General features: G+C 43.4%; 1 protein-coding gene across 2 annotated transcripts in view; it reads left to right on the forward strand.

Annotated features, from left to right (window-relative positions):
* Positions 1–16,726, forward strand: part of snap25a (synaptosome associated protein 25a) — a 55,476-nt gene continuing 38,750 nt past the window's right edge. The window contains exon 1 of one of the 2 annotated variants that reach the window (XM_038308550.1): positions 1–173. The gene's annotated coding sequence lies outside the window, so the exon portion shown is untranslated. The remainder of the gene's footprint in view (positions 174–16,726) is intronic. The other variant, XM_038308549.1, reaches the window with a different exon arrangement.

Here is a 16,726-nt window from a genome sequence, read left to right on the forward strand (position 1 = left end):
CCCTCCACCATTGAAGAAGAAGTGAGGAGGAAGCAGAAGGACGCGCAGTGCCTTTGCAGCATCCCAGTCACATTCAGAGAGAGAGAGAGAGAGAGAGGCTGTAACCGCTCAGCTGCTGGTAGAGACAGACGCTTCCTCCAGTACTGACTGCAGGGCACTGACAGCAGGCGCAGGTAAGATCCCAGCTCTTTTATCCATGCTTGATGGTGCACTCATTAAACAAGGTGCTGCGGCGGCAGAGGTTTGACACAATCAAGCAAGTGATGTCCTTCTTGTCCTCTCTGTAATAAATGAAGCTAATGAGGAGGTAAATGGCATTAGCTAATCTGGGACACGGAGGTGTTGATGTTTGCTGTTATTAACGGGAAGGAAGAAGCGGAGATCAAAGCGCGGTGAGAGGGATGGGAGGCAATGCGTGACGTCCTGGGTGATCAATCTGAAACACGCAGCGGATCGCTGGGAGGATGGCTGCGCTGCGCTATAATGCGCATGTTGGATGTGGGCGATTTCAGCACCGCGGACAGCGCCAGGCGCAGGGCGCATTTCCAGCAGGTGGAAAAATGGTTAAAAAGATAGAGAGGGTGGGGTGTGTGTGTGTCCAAACCCCGCATTATATGATGCGGGGGAGGGGTTCGGTTGCTTTTCTGTTTTTTTTTCTTGTTTGTTTTTTCACATTTCAGTCCCTCATCCCATCCTGTATGTCGCAGCAAAATGAGGAGGCATGAATCAGTCTGTGACAGCCTGACTGAGCCTCACACACCGAGGCAGGGGGACTGCGGTGGAGCTATCAGGGAGGGGCGGGGGGCACGATCGCGCTGTAAGAATGCGTCGCTTGTTTTTACTGCTTTCACGCAAAGTGCGCGGCATCTTTTAGCGTGGCTCTGGCATTAAGGGAGCGCAAAATAGATCCTGGTGCTGAGTGCAAGAGTGGTGGGCGGGGGGTGAGGGGTTCCCTCCAGGGAGAACCGCGGTGAAACCCGCACTATGACACCCCCGCCTGGTTCCACCTCTTCTCTTCACCTGAGGGTCCGATCCATTAATCCACCAATCCATGCGTGGAAAACAAGTGGCGCCAAATAGCCGCACCACTTTTACCCACATCTCCCTCCAGACATCCGGTAAAACATGTTTTTAAGAGAAATATTCTGGAAGAGCAACATTCCACAGTTTTAATCTATAAATTAATATTTAGATCCAGTTCTGGTTAACATCTTGTTTCTCTGTGTTGGTATGACTGCTGTTAGATGTAGGAACGCAGACTTGTTGGCCGGTTGCCTTTAAATGCGATGATGCAGCAGATTGTATCTCTGGCGCAGCTGGAATTGCTTCACGCGCTCACATGGAGTAGAGGCAGCTGGCTCATGTTCTCCAGTGGAAGCTGTCACTTCTAGTTAGGATGGATGTTTGGCTCATTAGTGGGAGTCTTACAGCCCAACAACAAAATCAAATAAGATTTCACTTTATAAGGAAATAGGTTAATCCATACCATGATGAATGAAATACCGCCCCCCACCCAATAATCACCACTATATCACATTCTGCAGTTTGGGCTGCAGAGAGGGGAGCCACAGTAACAGGGAGGGGGTGGAGGTGTAAGCTGGAGGGGAGGGTCACACAGATGCTGAAAGCATTATGAGGGGCTGCTCTGTGTGGGTGAACGGTGACTCACCCGAGGGTGGTTTCTCAGAAACATCCAGGTCATCCTTAAATTTCACGCCATCACTTTTACAGTGGATGGATAAAGCAGTGAGGACGTTTCAGGGAGTGAGGCTGCTGAGAAAAGGCTATTGAGTGTTTGGGTTCAACCTTTATTTGAATTAGTCAACCTTGATTGATAAAAGTTGCTGTGCCTTGTATCGTCTTCAAAACCTTAGATCAGTATGACAGAATTAAACCAAATACGAAAAGTGGAAGGAAAATAATACCTGGTTTACCCTGACACCTCTACACAGAAACCAGTTGAAACGTCTGTCTTCAGAGGTTAATCTATGAGGGATTTAATCTCAGTATAAATGTAACTGCTCTGTTATGGCCTCAGAGGTTTGTTAGTGTACGAAACAAACGGCTTTGTGGGGAGTACAAACATGGCGGGATAGAGAGAAAGATGAGGAGGAGTATTAAGTAGAGTTAATTTATCATTACTTTGCTGTCCACGTAAAATACACAGGAGGCTAATGGGAACTGTGGACGAGCTGCAGAGATTGTTAAAAGCTTTAGACGTTTGGACTTCGTGGAGGAATGGAAAGCACGTAGGAGAGACAGCAACCATGTTAAATTAGATGGTTAAAGGAGACCAGAATTAATGAAACATTAAGGTTTACATGTACAGCGCTAAAGGTGTTGGGAGACTAAATACAACATCCCGGCAGTGAAACATGGTAGGGGCAGCATAATGCTATGAGGAGGCTATTTCTTTAGCAGGTAGACCAACCATGTTAAGGGTTTATGAAAATGAGAATGAAGCAACAGTAAATTTAAGTTAAATGCTGAAAATAACACTTGACTTAGCTTGAGCTATTTCACAAAGAAATGTGAAGATTTTGCCGATTAGATATACAAAGTTTTTAGAGACAACCCGAAATACTTCCAGCTATAATTACAGCCAAAGGTTGTCCAGCAAAGCATTGATTTAAAGGGCCTGAATACAAAAACATGACATAAATTCCCCCCCCCTTTTTTTGTAAAACATTTTCAACGCCATTTATTATCTTTACGAGTTGCTCTTCTATGTCTAGGCCTATCATATTAAATCACTATAAAGTTTGCAAATGTAAAATGAGCAAAATATAGAAAATTTGGGCTGTTAAAAACACATTTTACAGCTCTACATCTGGCCATCAGCTGCTTTAAAATCTGGCACCAATTTAACAATCCAGTTGCTTATCTAAAGCTGCTATTTCATCATGGTCATTAATGTGTTTATTAGAATATGTAATTAGCATTATGAAGATACAGGCTATTTTATATTCAGGGTGTTGATTATGGTTTCCTTTTCATAAAAAATTCTAACCCAGTTGAGCTTCTCAGGTCAAGCTCCAGCCGGAGGTGATTAATGACTGTACCTGTCTGAGCTCCCTACATTAAGCGTCTGCTATTTTCTGCTAAAGGGCTTTTTTAGGTCCACCCAAGTACAGATCTGAACCACAAGCTTTTGTCAGCAGTTTCCAACAGCATCAGACCACAGTTTAAGAGTTGTCTTGTAATAAAAACTACCCTGTTAGACCCTGTTGAGCTTAATGTTCCTCTGATGTATTGCGTTGTCCAAGTGTGCTGAAGGTTAATTTTTTTCTTTCTTTCATTTTCTCATCTTTAAGAATCTGGGGAGCTATGAAGGCCGTGTTCAGGGATTTTATGATGTAGCTTTTTGCTCTATAAAGGTTAAAGTCTTTTATTCTCCTAAAATCAGTCAATGATCTGAAAACAGGTTGGATTATCATGACATATGCAAACACTAAGTATATAAAATAAAATTTATGAAGAGAGATGGACAATAGACATAACATATAGACCTGCAGTATGGAAAATAAAAGTGTTGTGGTTCTAAGGTATGAAAACAAAAAAAATGCTATAAGAAAAACATCTTTAATTGAAAACAGAAAAGCTACTGTATGACTGTACATAGTCCTCAATCAATAACAGATTGATCATTTAGCTTAGAAGACTCTTTATGGCATTTATTATTTCGATTTTGAGGAGCAGACATTAATCATTAGTAGGAAAACATGAAGAATTATGGCTAAATGTTAAAGCGGCTTTAAGGTAACTGTCATGATCGGTACACGAATGTGACCCAATTATGCAGAACACCACGACACAGGAAACAGATGAAAAGTTAACAGAGTTTATTGAATACAATCCAATGATAGTATGTTCTGGTTCTGGTCCAGGGCAAACGGGTTCACCGGAGTCTGTGAGGAAGACAGTTAGTTAGCAGGGCTCTTAGCGGTTTGTCCTTTGATAGTCTCAGGTTTGTACCTTGTGGGTCCTTGAATGGATCTTGGAGAGGAAGGTTGTTGGAACTGGAGAGAGTCTGATTAGCTGAGTCCGTTAGCTGCTTCAGCGTCTTGCTTCTAGAAAGGTAGCAGACCTTGACTTTGGATTTCCAGCTCTTGGTCCAGAGCTGCAAGAGAATCCAGGGGAAGTCTTCAGGTTTGGCTCTGAGGGCAGGCTCGGTGGGTTAAGCTCCTCCAGAGCTTCACGAAGAAAGATCAGGTTTTCCTGGAAAGACAGAGACAAGATTAGGATCCTGTCAGGTTCTCAGAGCAAGCAAAAGTTCTGAGAGGTTCTGGGCTTAGGTGCTAACCAACTGGCTCAACACTGCGGCGTTGAGGCAAGGTCTGAAGACAGCTTAAGTAGAGGGTCCTCCTGATGATGGTAACGAGCAGCAGCTGTGCAGAGGGCTCTGCTCAGGAGGATCCACGGCGGACTGCTGGAGAAGAGAGGTACTTCTCCAGCTTCCAACAGTACCCTCCCCTCAACGACCGCCCCTTGGCGGTCCGGAGGAAGTAGATGGGCAGGAACGCTCATACTCCTCGATCAGGGAAGGATCGAGGATGTAAGAGCCGGGAACCCACTGACGGTCTTCAGGTCCGTAGCCCTCCCAGTCGACGAGGTACTGCCAGCCGCGACCTCGCCGACGGGAGTCCACGATGCGACGGACGGTAAAAGCCGGGTGGCCATCGACTTCCAGGGCGGGTGGTGGGGAGTCGGATGGCGGGCACAGAGGGCTAGAGACTACGGGCTTGACCTGAGAAACGTGAAAGGTGGGGTGGATGCGAAGACTCGGAGGTAACTGGAGACGGACTGCGGAGGGACTGATGACCTGGGAAACCTTAAATGGACCGATGAATCTGGGAGACAGTTTCCGAGACATTCCCTTGAGGGGAATGTCTCGGGTGGACAGCCATACCTCCTGTCCGATGGCGTACTCGGGAGCGGGACGTCTCCTGGAGTCGGCAAAAAGTTTGGTGGTCTCTGATGATTTGTTGAGGGTGGTGATGGTTTCTTTCCAAATCCTTTGACAGCGACGGATGTGTTGGTTGATGGTCTTGACTGCTATCTCCTTTTCATCTGCGGGGAAAAGTGGTGGTTGGTATCCATGACTGACCTGAAATGGTGACTGGCCGGTGGAAGCTGATCTCTGGGAGTTATGGGCGTACTCGATCCAAGGTAGATACTGGCTCCAGTCGGTGGGGTTGTTGGAAGTTAGGCAGCGGAGGGTGGATTCTAGGTGCTGATTCATGCGCTCGGTCTGACCGTTGGATTGTGGATGATAACCTGAAGTCAAGGCAGACTTACAGCCCAGAGCTGAACAGAAGGCTTTCCAAACTTGTGAAACGAATTGAGGACCACGGTCTGATAGGATTTCCTGGGGAATGCCATGTAATCTGAAGACGTGTTTCACGAGAAGCTGAGCAGTCTGGAACGCCGAGGGGAGCCTCCTGAGAGGGACTAAATTACAGGACTTGGAAAAACGGTCAACGATGGTGAGTATAGTGGACATACCTCGAGAGATGGGGAGACCAGTGACGAAATCTATGGCAATGTGGGACCATGGACGTGAAGGAATCGGAAGAGGTTGTAACAGACCAGAGGGTGGCTGATGCGAGGCCTTGTTTCTAGCACAAATGGGGCAGGCCAGCACATATTCCTTTACGTCCCTGTGGAGAGTGGGCCACCAGAAGCGTCTGGTGATGAGAGCGATGGTTCTACTGACTCCAGGGTGGGCCGAGAATTTGGCAGTGTGCATCCATTGAATGAGCCTGGACCTGACGGAAGACGGAACATAAGTTCTGTTAGCCGGACCGTTACCTGGGTTGGGTTCCGTGGCCAGGGCGGAGTTAATAAGATCGGAGATCTCCCAGTTCACGACTCCCACAGTACAAGAGGCCGGGAGGACTGGCTCTGGTGTCTCGGGTTGATCGACGGAGTATAGGCGCGAGAGGGAGTCTGGTTTCACATTCTTTGATCCGGGTCTGTAGGAGATAACGAGATTAAATCTGGAGAAGAAAATGGACCACCTGGATTGACGAGGGTTGGCCTGTTTGGCAGACTGGATGCTAGCAAGGTTCTTGTGATCAGTCCAGACTAGAACCGGGTGCTCAGCTCCCTCTAACCAGTGTCTCCACTCCTCCAACGCCAATTTGATGGCTAATAGTTCTCGATCTCCAACGCCGTAGTTCTGTTCTGCTGATGAGAGTCTGCGAGAGAAAAAAGCACATGGATGAATCTTTTGATCTGAGTCGAGTCTCTGGGAAAGGACGGCTCCAACGCCAGAATCCGAAGCATCGACCTCCAGGATGAACTGTTTAGAAGGGTCAGGCTGAATTAACACCGGTGCTCTGGAAAACAAAGATTTCAGTTTGTCAAAAGCAGACTGAGCTTCGGGAGTCCATTGAAAATTCCTCTTAACTGAAGTTAAAGAGGTCAGAGGTTGAGCCGTCTGGCTATAATTTCTGATGAAACGACGGTAAAAATTGGCGAACCCCAAAAACCTTTGAAGCTGTTTTCGATTTTCAGGAATCGGCCAGTCCAAAACCGCCTTTATCTTGTCCTCAGCAGGCTTAACCTGCCCGCCCTCGAGCACAAACCCCAAAAAGGTCACTGATGGTTGGTGGAACTCACACTTTTCTGCCTTGACGAATAACTTGTTCTCCAGTAGCCTCTGTAACACCAGGCGGACATGTTTCTTGTGATCAGTTAAGTTCCGTGAATAAATGAGTACGTCGTCTATATAGACAAAGACAAACACATTTAAAAAGTCTCTGAGAACATCATTCACTAGTGCTTGAAAGCAGGCGGGGGCGTTTGTTAAACCAAAAGGCATTACCAGGTACTCGAACTGACCTAATGGTGTCTTGAAAGCAGTCTTCCATTCATCTCCTTCTCTGATTCTGAGGAGATGATATGCGTTTCTCAGATCCAGTTTGGTGAAGACTGTTGCCCCCTGAACAGGTTCAAAAGCAGAGGCTAGGAGAGGTAGAGGGTACTTATTCTTTATGGTGATTTGGTTCAACCCTCTGTAGTCAATGCATGGTCTTAATGAACCATCCTTCTTGCCAACAAAAAAGAAACCAGCACCCAAAGGAGAAGAGGACGGGCGAATAATTCCAGCAGCTAAAGACTCGTTAATATACTTCTCCATTGTCTCTCGTTCTGGCTTGGAGATGTTATATAAACGGCTGCTGGGTAACGGTGCTCCAGGTAACAACTCAATAGCACAGTCATATGGTCTATGTGGTGGAAGGGACGTAGCACTGACCTTACTGAAAACCGGGGCCAAGTCATGGTACTCAAAGGGAACTGAAGATAGGTCAGGAGAGTCCATCTCTCCCCCACCCCTAGGAGGCCCCACCACGGGGGCTGCCGACCGAAGACAAGTCTCATGACATGACGTAGACCATGCTTCCACGTGACGCTCAGTCCAATTAATGCGTGGATTGTGTTTCTCCAGCCATTCGAATCCAAGCACCAACGGGGAACATGCGGAGGGAATAACAAAAAATGTGATAGTTTCACGATGGTTACCTGAGAGGAGGAGCTCGAGGGGTTGGGTTTGATGAGTAACTTGGTGGAGATTTTTCCCATCAATGGCAGAGACACGGAGGGGTTGAGAAAGAGGAACAGTTTCAATCATCAATTGTTGAACGAGGTTAGAGTCTATGAGGTTCCGTTCACAGCCTGAGTCAATAAAGGCAGAAAAAGAGAGGTTCTGATTATTACAAAACAAGGTGGCAGGCAGCATCAATCGAGGAGATTTCTTAGAGTTGGTTTGGCCCGCCAGACTCCTCAGATCCTCTGGCGGGCCCTGCCTTTTGATTTAGCCGGGCAGGAAGCAATGAAATGTCCACTTTCACCACAATAGATGCAAAGTCTGCTCAAAAAACGTTTTTGTCTCTCCTCAGGAGTAAGCCGAGTGTGTCCCACCTGCATAGGTTCGACCTCCATACCATCAGAATGTGAAGCCTGAACAGGCAGAGGGAGGGACTGGGCTTTTGGTCGCTCTGTGGGAGGAGAAGAAACAGTCATAATATTTGAAGCAGATGTAGAGGCATGAGACCCAGAATTTCTTAACTTGGAGCTGCTTCTGGCTCTAATTCTGTTGTCCAATCTAATTGTCAGTTTGATTAGATCCTCAAGGGAGGCTGGCTCGTCGAGAGTTGCCAGTTCGTCTTTAATATTCTCATTTAAGGCCATGAAATAAGCTCCCTTCAGAGCACTTTGATTCCATCCGGAAGCTGCTGCCTTAACCCGGAAGTTGATCGAAAAATCAGCCACAGATGAGTTTCCCTGCTTAATACTGAAAAGAGCACGAGAGTCAATTGTTTGATCAGTTTCCTGATTAAAAATCTGGGAGAACTCAGAAATGAAATCAGAGTATCGGCAGTTGAGACTTTCATCTGAGGGGAATCTGGCCTGGGCCCACTCCAAAGCTCTTCCAGTTAGTTGAGAGAGAATAAAGGTTACTTTCTTAAAGTCCGTCGAAAAACTGTTGGGAGAGTTCTGGAACAATAATCTGCACTGAAATAAAAATCCTCTGCAATCCTTCATATTACCGGAGAATTTTTCAGGAAGGCTTGGGCGGAACTCTGATGACGTCACTGCTGGTGACCGCGGAGGAGGAACTGGACCCGGAAATGGTTGCGCTGCCGGTGTGGCGTTAGCACTATTAAAGTAATTAGCATAGCCTTGAATTACCTGGTTCTGCATTTCAATGCGGGTGTTTAGCTCACGTAAGGCCAAGGCATGTCCATTTAGTTGGGCCGCCTGCTCTTCCAAGTGGCGGGTGAAGTGATCTGCTGGGCCTTGTGTTTGGCCGCAGTGTTCTGTCATGATCGGTACACGAATGTGACCCAATTATGCAGAACACCACGACACAGGAAACAGATGAAAAGTTAACAGAGTTTATTGAATACAATCCAATGATAGTATGTTCTGGTTCTGGTCCAGGGCAAACGGGTTCACCGGAGTCTGTGAGGAAGACAGTTAGTTAGCAGGGCTCTTAGCGGTTTGTCCTTTGATAGTCTCAGGTTTGTACCTTGTGGGTCCTTGAATGGATCTTGGAGAGGAAGGTTGTTGGAACTGGAGAGAGTCTGATTAGCTGAGTCCGTTAGCTGCTTCAGCGTCTTGCTTCTAGAAAGGCAGCAGACCTTGACTTTGGATTTCCAGCTCTTGGTCCAGAGCTGCAAGAGAATCCAGGGGAAGTCTTCAGGTTTGGCTCTGAGGGCAGGCTCGGTGGGTTAAGCTCCTCCAGAGCTTCACGAAGAAAGATCAGGTTTTCCTGGAAAGACAGAGACAAGATTAGGATCCTGTCAGGTTCTCAGAGCAAGCAAAAGTTCTCAGAGGTTCTGGGCTTAGGTGCTAACCAACTGGCTCAACACTGCGGCGTTGAGGCAAGGTCTGAAGACAGCTTAAGTAGAGGGTCCTCCTGATGATGGTAACGAGCAGCAGCTGTGCAGAGGGCTCTGCTCAGGAGGATCCACGGCGGACTCTGCTGGAGAAGAGAGGTACTTCTCCAGCTTCCAACAGTAACTGTACGTATTGAGTGGGAAGACTTGAGAGCTGTATAAGGGCAAGGCAGAGGCCGGATATGTCATGTCGTTTAAACTGGTAATAATTGTTTCTTTTTTCCTAATTCTTATTTGTTTTCTTGATTTTAAATCTCTAAGGGTTCACCCTCTAGATCAAGGGTGTCAAACTTATTTTATGTAACGTCACTTTAGCATGATCAAGTCTTTAAAAGGGTCAATTGCAGCTGAAGGAATGAAAATGCTCTGGATTAGTGGCTCTCGCACATTTCAGCCTGGGACCCCAGAAATAATGCAACAGACTGCCAACCCCCCCGAAATTACATTTAAATTCCTTGCTCTATATTGATTCATAAATGTCAATGAAATCAAATAAATATATAATTTTGGAATACATTTTTTTTTACATTTAGTTATTATAAGTCTTCATTTTAAATGTATATCCAGTTATTTAATTGTGGCATTAAATATTTAATTGGGCATTCTACAATTTAAATATATATTTGAATTGCATATTAGATCAATAAATAAATATAAAAATCATGTCATTAATTTATCACATGGAATATTCACATGAATGTATTTCATTAAATATTGTCGCCCTCCATGCCTCAAAAATCGCATCTCAATGATTCTAAAACCAGTTTCCTGACCTGCTATATGTTCTTTATCTGACTATTTTGGGGACCATTTAGGGAGCCCCTGCTGTAGGATGACTCTGTCTTATTATAATAGGTTTTAACAGTGAACTATATAGTAATCTCTACTTCTAAACATAAACTATCAAATGAAACTACCAGCTTTAATGTGTTTCTTTTGAATTCAGACATCAGAATCTCTGATGTCAGTATGTTGAAAGGAGAGGTGATTCTCATTTTTTCTAACCGTAACATTCAATATGGCTAATTTGCTTATAAGAGTAATCTGTATAATGTATAAATCTACAGTCTAACTGACATTTCTGAACGTGTTACTAGAGTGAATGCAACAGAGAGTACAGTGGTTGCCAAAGTGTTGTTATTACAAGGGAACCGAGTAAGAGCCTAGTTTTGTAATCTTACTGTTACTTTTTAACTTAAATTTTGATCAGTTTCATTTGTTGCTACAGGAATCCTGTACCTGACTTTTTAGGCCTTATTGAACGATTTTGCTTTCTAGATGGAGGTAAAAGGTAAAATAAAAATATTCTTGCATTACAAGTGAGTCACAGCTGCTAAAGTTCAGTCTTTGTTGGTCAGGAGTGTTTACAGCTTGTACAGTATCTCCATTTTCCTCTGACACAAATGTAATTAGACCAAAGTCCAGTAGTCACCAGTTGCTTTAAGGTTGTTAGCATCGCCTTGTGTCATGCTAATAAATGGCAGTCACTTCTTGCACATGTTGGAAGCGTTGTTCTCCACTGAGCCCAAACTGGGACAATTTCCTCAGCAGAGGGATGTTTTAAGTGTTGATTATTCGTAATGTAATGTAATTCATAATGTAAAATACCAGCAAAATATATTGAGGTTTAACATTTACGGTCAACATATATAATACCTCACTTAGCTAAAGACTATTATCAAAGGAAACAAAAAACCTTTGTTTTTCCTATTCTTCGGGTCTGACTAAAAAAAGGCACCATTCCGCCCGAAATGTTGAACGCTTTAGGCACTAGAGAATCGCAGAGCACCGGTTTTGCAGACTAAGGTTGTTTCAGGAAGCTGGAAGAACAGCATCCAGTCTGCAGGTGGGAGCAACCAAAGAGTAAATAGTTTTCAGCTGCAAGGCAATGTGGAGCTTTTTTTTTTGGCCACTCAGCTCCTGTGGGACTGCATGTTCTGAGAAACACTCTGCATGCAGACAAAACAAAAACAGTGAAACAAAATGGCCACTGCCCAGATCCGGGCCTTTGGGCGAATTTGGCACATTAAGATAAAATGCTTTTTCGCACTAATATTCTCTATTAAGACATTATTCACACCTGATGTTTAATGTCTTGACAGCAGTGAAGCAGTTCCAGTTAGGAGACAAGTCCATTAATTATGATTATGATTAGTCATGTCGTCTTTGCCTTGCAGCCATTTCCTTTTTAAAGAGGTATTAAAACTAAAGCCAGTCAAAATTCAAGTCAAAATTACCTTAAAGTTCCTTTTTTAAAATTCTTTCTAATCCCCTTTTATGGGCATGATCCAGTTAGCTGATCGTGAAATGTCATCTTGCAGGCTTCTAATAAGCAAAGATTCAGTTCCTCTTCAATCTGGAGCCTGACACATATCCCTCTGAGGCCATGTGACTGAAAGCTGACCCATGAAATAATATCCTGTCATTACCTGTTTGGGTCAGTCAAACAAACAATAATTTGCTGACTGTTTGTTGTACCTCTCCAAAAAAATCACCAGGTATTCAGACTAATATTGCCAGACCGCTCTCAAGGATTTTAATAAAGAATGACCAGCTAGGCAAGGCAAGGCAAGGCAAATTTATTTGTATAGCACAATTCAGTACAAAGACAATGCAAAGTGCTTTACATGATTAAACTACAGGAAGATAAAAACAGAATCAAAGCAAGTAGGGACAATAAATAAATAAATAAATACAATAAAATAAAAAATGCAGAAACAAAAAAGAATATTAAAAACAGTTGGACTAAAGAAAATATGTTTTAGTTGAACTGTTTAACTAGAACAGTCGAAGGCAATCCTAAACAAATGTGCTTTTAGTCTTGATTTAAAGGAACTCAGGCTTTCCGCACTTTTACAGTTTTCTGGAAGTTTGTTCCAGATAAGTGGAGCATAGGAGTGCTGAGGCCTTGTTGGTGCTTTGATGTTATATCGTGTCATTAAAGCAACACAGCATAACTTTTAACCTGAACACTAGCTTATTTTGAGCTATATTAAATCATTTTTGCACTATATTTAATGAATGAGTTATCCACTTTACAGGAGCCTGAGTTTCCCTTAACAAGCTTTTAACTTAGTTAAAAGCTTGTTGTTCAGCAACAAAGCAGGTCTGAGCCTTACCTGCTCAGACATGTTTTTGGTTTTCTGATATAGCTGCTAATCTAGAGGGATGAATGGTTCCATGTTTTACCACTAACTCCATGACTTTTCAATCTGTTGACCCAAAGTGGTCTGTTATCACATCCTAAAGCACAGAGGGAGGCTGGTTAATTTAGATATGGTGCAACTTTTAATGGAGCTAAACCTGAAAGTTACAGGCCTGTCGCTCCTACCGGCTAAAAGTCACAGTGCAGTGTTTCTTCAATGAATGCCGCCCTTAGAGGCATCCTCCTGTGACCTTTATATGTGAGACAACACAAGACAAATTGGTATAATTGTTAGAAAATCAATAACTGAAACATTTTATAAATGGAACAAATTCGTTTCATATATATATTTATTTTAAACTCTTTGTCTGTGTAGAATAAACCTCTTCTAATTATTTTAGATGTTGATTGGGGATGATTCATTAAATCAAGATTACTTGAAAACTAACTCCTATCTGCATAAAGGAGTCACTAAATCAAAGAGAGACTTCTGTGTTGTTTGCTGAAGGTGCTGCATTCCTTGTTACCTTGGCATGAACATTAGAAACTAGGAACTGGTTGGGGGCGTATGCAGACATTAGTTTGAGTGATGCCCCCAGATGGAGTGGTACCCTGAGGAGTGAGCCACATCATCAAATGAACTGAACTTCTCTAGTCCTACTAACCACTCAAAGGTCTTTATGCTAGAGCCACCTTCACTGACCTGTAGGCAACTTTGAAGTTAGGTATTTCGCTCAGGGGCACATTTTTATGTGAAAGCAGGAAGCTGAAAGGGAACCTACAACTTTTGGAAGCTGTACTGTTCTTAGCTTGAAAGTTATAAAGCCTCTGGAATACCTCATTCTGTCATGCAAGCTGCAAAAACCTTTTCTTTATTTCATTGGATGTTGTGCGTACTTTCTTTGCAAAGGCCTCAAGAACATAAAGTTTTATTATTTACAGTATGTTACATCAGATAATGAAACTTCTCAGACTTTTTTTTTTCTTTTTACTTTGGAGGTTATTTTAAGACTGAATAACTTCAAGTATGTTTTTAGCATTATATTTTAATCAGTTTCTCAGATTTAACACTTTTCAGTTGAAATGGATACATAGGAGAACTAATATAAAGGGATTTATAATTAAAAATCCTCTCTTACCTTATTAATAGAAAAATTCTAAGATTCATAGTTTGTAATATGCAGATTTATTTTGTACTTCTTTTTTTACATCTTAGTGCACATTCGATGTTTTTATACGACTTTGCAATAATTATTTTACTGGAGACCAGATTTTCCTGGCAGACTGAGGCATCTTTAAGCATTTGAATCTGTCCTCTTTAACTGCATGAAGAAACTCGGGGATCTCTGACCGATGAGAATGGCACTTCAGTTTTACCCTGCATCATCAGCATCCCGAGGCTGATGCTGTGACTAGAGGAGGGATGAAATGTGTTCACATGGATTACAGGATACCAGCTTGATGGAATGCTGCAGCATCTTAGAAAACAAAGAATAAAATAGACCGAGAGCTGCTTTGCATGCTGCTGCTGCTCCGATTGCTCCCTGCCTGGGATTCCATCAATTCTGGAGAAATAAAAACGACACCTGCTGCTTTTAAAAGGTCGTAAAATAAACGTGGTTCTGCATTCTGTTTAAAGCAGGCCGCAAAACGGCTTTTGCAGAACACACTTAGGTGAGAGTAAGTCCTATGTCTATATGCACCATTAGTAATCTGCTGCATGGAACCCCAACCTTCCTGCGCCGCCCTTTTTCTTTCTTATATGTTTTAGCCGTTAAACTGCCTTCCATGTCAGGTTCTGCCCATCATACCCGTCCCTCCCCAGACCTTTAGCAGCTAAAGTGTCATCTGCAGCGACCATGTGATATTAAATCTGAGATGAAGATTGGGCTGAGAACAATTGAATATCTTTGGTAGGGTGTGGTAACAAAGCAGTGCTATTATTTTTGTCCCTTTTTAATCACAGCATATTCCTTTGTGCTATCTGTCTCCTTTTTTTTTTTGGTTCTAAAAATAAAGACCTCAATCTGTGCCACCGTTTTCTTCTTCTGTCGCCCTTTCTTCTCTGCTTGCTGTTTGTTCCCAGAGAGCTGGCTGATAGCAGCGGCAACATGGAGAAATCTAATATTCAGTCCAAAATTAAGAGCATTCGCACTTTCTGACTGTAATTAGCAAAAATAGCAGCAACATCATCTTAAAGAGGCAAAGAAAACCCAATAATATTGATATCTAATGTTTAATGTCTGCCGTAGTCCCTCCACTGATCCCCCATAATAAAACACTGTTGGCAAGGATACAGCACGGCCTGTAGGGTTTGCATCACTGTTGTATAACAAGCCTTGAAGCACGCTGTGATGCAGATTACAGTTGAATGCTTGTTTTTCCACTCAGACATGTGAGATCTTCTTCAACTAAAGGGTTATAGTGTTCTTAATAATCTGAGAAAAACACACTAATAGCCTTTTATGTGATGTACATCAATCTCAAAGTCAAAATTTTGTATTATGACTTTCTGATGCATGAAGTGAGCAACTCCTATATTGTTCTACAAGTAATAGATCTAAAGTCGTAGAACCAAACAGCTGAGCTCATCGAATACAAGGATAAATCTCTTGTAAAGCTTAATTTTCCCTTTGAATTACTTAGTTATTTGCCTCTATATGTATCACCGTACAGATTTATTCCATTTCAGCTTCTCTGTCACACTGAAATATTTCAGATCATGAAATAAATGATTTACCGGTAGCTTGACAAGTTATAAGACCGGTTTAAGGTCATCCAACATCTCAGACAGATTTAACTCCAGATTTTATTTTAACTGAAGAGAGCGAATCGTAATAAAGCCTGGTTTATGCTGAGGCCTCCCCCCCACTTCCGCAGACACTGTGGTGCACCTCCCCAAAATTGTAGGTGACCACAGACAGTGCCGCAGACAGGAGGCCTCTGATTGGTCAAATCTACATCTACATCTACTTTACACTATGCATATTTGCTATTTTAAACATATTTTACCATACCGTCTTGTTTTGTTTGTATGACCGCCTTTGTGGAAAACAACTTGTGAAGTTGGACCAGCTAGGAGAGCGAGTCTGCAAAGATTGATCAGCTGCATCTCAGTCAAAGTGTGCATTGGTCGAGTTGCCATTGTTGTTGAATGACGTTGGTAACCGGAAGAGAAACACACCACCACCACACCCACAATCGTAGCTAGTTGGTGATTGTTCCTCTTGGGTTGTGGCGTGGAATAACATAGCGCACACTACGCTTAAAAATTGGGCCTAAATCAAAAATATCTGCGTCATACATGTGACAAGCTAACTGCGACACACTGCTGCAGGAGTATAACCAGCCCTTAAAGGGACACTATGCAACATTTTTCAGTTAATTAATGTGTTCCATAACGTTATGGATGACTAAATGAGTCATTTCAGGTTGAACAAAGGTATTCTCGGCCGCCCTGGTGGTCTGTGGGGGAAATACTGCACTTGCAACTGCAGGAGCACCGACCCGCACCCACAGGCTCAGAAGTCTCGTGAGAGTCAGTCTTGCTTTACGGCGAGAACTGCTACACGCCCCCAGTTAAAAGCATTCTCGTTGCTAGCGCAGTGGCAATCTTTGTGCAGTTATGCTACGTTCACGCGGCAAAAGCAGCAAAATCGCGTCTGCTGCTTCATTTTTGCTGCTTGTACCAGTTTAGTTCTGACGCGTGGCTGAAGCAGCTTTGCTGCTCTGGCTGCCCGGTGCAAAAGTGTGTCTGAGGCGCGTTGGGCGGAGCTTCACTATCCTTTCTCTGCCTTGCAGCTATATTTGCTGAGATCAGTGGGAATAAAGTAGTTTTAATATGTGTTTAAGTGAGAAAATACACCTGAAAACGTAATCAGTGCAGTCAGTTCATTCAGATTATTATCCTGCCTTCAATATTTTTTCTGTCGGAGCTGCTCAGACCCCCACATACCAGCGGGGCGCCGACAGTATGGATCCCTTCATCAGCAGCGGTTCACCGCGGCAGCTGGTAGGTGTTTTTCATCTAAATAATCCAAACTGCATATTCTGCCGGCAGATTTCTGCATTTTAAGTTAATTTAGGCGTCAATAAACTGTTTAAGAGGAGTGATCATCAGCGCTGTGTCTCTCTCCCTGCGTTAAACGCACCCGACGCGCTGCTTCAGCTGCTC

This window comes from Cyprinodon tularosa, unplaced genomic scaffold, assembly GCF_016077235.1.
Source record: "Cyprinodon tularosa strain WSP-4 unplaced genomic scaffold, ASM1607723v1 ctg64, whole genome shotgun sequence".
Taxonomy (NCBI): domain Eukaryota; kingdom Metazoa; phylum Chordata; class Actinopteri; order Cyprinodontiformes; family Cyprinodontidae; genus Cyprinodon; species Cyprinodon tularosa.